Raw genomic sequence first — 2,286 nt, 5'->3', positions numbered from 1 at the left:
CCTGATTCATCGATTTGAAACGCCGACTCGGGAATCGATACCAGCTCACCACCTACACTCAGTCCCGTTAATCCAACGTAATAACGGAGCAGTGATGGTGTTGGGAGGGAGAGTTGAGTTAAACTCGAGAGTTGAAGCCGACTCGGAATCACGATCCACGAGGCAATAAGAAAATGACGTCGTAATGATCTCAGAAGGGAAAAGACAACGAGCCTCCTCCGAGTCCAAGCAAGCCAGCAGCTCCAATAAGCAAACCTTCATTATTATGTCCACAGCCGATACCCCACATTATCAACTGTAGCCGAGCCGAGAGTGATAGTCCCAGTAACAAAATCACCAACGGTCTTATATCCCCGTCGTAGAGACACGTGTCGTTCCGGCATTCTGACACGTCGAGGGACCTGCATTGCTTGGTGTTGCAGGTTAAAGGAGAGAAGGAAGCCGAGGTAGCCGGCGCGAAGATGGGGTCGGCTTGCTGGTAACAATCAGCGCAGGTGCGCACTGTACCCAGTTAACGTCACTGCCACTGTCGAGTATAAGATAGGCTTGACTAGCTGGTTTTCCGATTCCACCTCGGGAGAAGTACTCACCGCTTGTAGAGCCTTGACTCGTACTAGATATAACCGGGCTTTGTAGAGCCTCAGATTTGAATTCCGAATCAGTCTCAAGTGGTTTAAGATCTGAAGTGGAAAAAGAATTGATGGCTAGATCTAAACGAGTTAAGAGAGACTTGACTCGGGCTGAGTCGCGCTGGAGCCACGATAAGGTTAGTGATTTGTAGTCAGTGTGCGTGGGTTTTTGAAGGGAAGTTCTAGAATGCAGCTCTACCGTTAGTTCTGACAAGGTGGTTTCTTTCTCTTGCTGGTTAAACATGTGTTAGAAGAGAAAATGTTTTTGCTTTTTTGGATGGAAGAAGCGACGTCAAGGAATGTCGTTTTGGAGGGCTGTGGTGTTTGAGTTCGAGAGGAGGAAACAAATGGAGAAATGAAAAACAGGGAGAAGTGAGCGTAAAGGAGAAGCCCCATTGTAGCCAATGAGAGAGAAAGGGATAACAAGACAGAGTGGGAGTGAGAGAGGAAGGGAATGCTTGTGCTTGTGTGATATATAGAAGGGAAGTAGAAAGAGAGAAATCCTGAGTGAGCGGGGCTTTTAATAGCCTATTTGTTTATTATACATTTTAAGAATGTATTTGAAAGAATTTTATTTTTTATTTTAAATTATTTTTTTATATTTTCAAAATATTTTTTATGTGTTAGTGTTAAAAATAAATAAAATTATTAACTTAATATATATATTTTTAAAATATTTTAAAAAACAATATCAAATTTTCTTTAAAGGATAAATTTTAAAGAATCTTCGTTGCATGTTATGTAGATCTTTGTGGGTTTAATGAAAGAAACATGTCTTTAAATCCTGTCCTTGTGCGAGTTTGAGTTTTTAATTAATTAGTGTTTAATTGCAATTAGCATAATTTCTCTTGATGATTGCTTTTTGTGGAGTCCACTCTTTACTCTTTGGACCGCTAATGGGCTCTATGATTTTTTCTGTTGGATTGCACTATTAGCTGGAAGCTTTATGGCTAGAAGGGAAACGTTTTGGGCCTACGTTGTACCTTTTGTGGATCAAAAGATTGTCTTCAAGTCGTCTCTCTCGGAAAGCGTGTCCTGAAGTTTTGCACTCCTTTAATATCATCATTTCAAGCGTATCAGTGAGAGTAAGGTGCATGTCGGTTCAATCATTCTGTCTCACTTAATTATTCTTCAGTAATCTGGTGATGATACAATATAGTTGATATTTTTAAAAATATTTTTTTTAATTTTATAGAAAAATTACCTTGATTTTCTTAACATTAAAAAAAAATACTTTATCTTCTTTTAAAAAATTTATAATTTACATATAGTTCATATTTAAATTCTAATAAAAATATCTCTAGACTTTTTTTTTCTTCCTTTTTCTCTACTCCTGCCTCTTTGTCCTCTCTTCTTTTTTCTCTCTCTTCACCTTAGCTGACCAAACTAAGGTGAATGGAGCCCCATCCATCCTTTTCTCCTTCCTTTTATTTCCTTTCTTCATTACCAAAACCATCAAACCCGCATTGTTAAAATTAAAATCAAATCACAAACCCTCATTTAAAATTAAAATCTCTAATTTATTAATTCAACTACGTTTTGGTGCCTTTTCTTTCTCATTTTTATGTCTATTTTTCTTTAGTTTCCTAGTTGAGTGAGATTTGAATTTGAGGATTGATAAGTTAAATTTTTTATAAATAATTTATTTTTAATTAAA

At 37.3% G+C, this 2,286-nt stretch overlaps 1 pseudogene; it reads right to left on the bottom strand.

Moving 5' to 3' along the window:
* Window positions 1-5: 5 nt before the first annotated feature.
* LOC105120315 (protein ASPARTIC PROTEASE IN GUARD CELL 1-like) lies at window positions 6-1,118 on the bottom strand (annotated as a pseudogene).
* Between the last annotated feature and the right edge of the window lie 1,168 nt (window positions 1,119-2,286).

Source organism: Populus euphratica, unplaced genomic scaffold (assembly GCF_000495115.2).
Source record: "Populus euphratica unplaced genomic scaffold, PopEup_1.0 scaffold6578.1, whole genome shotgun sequence".
NCBI lineage: Eukaryota > Viridiplantae > Streptophyta > Magnoliopsida > Malpighiales > Salicaceae > Populus > Populus euphratica.
This window is presented reverse-complemented; position numbering and strand designations above follow the sequence as displayed.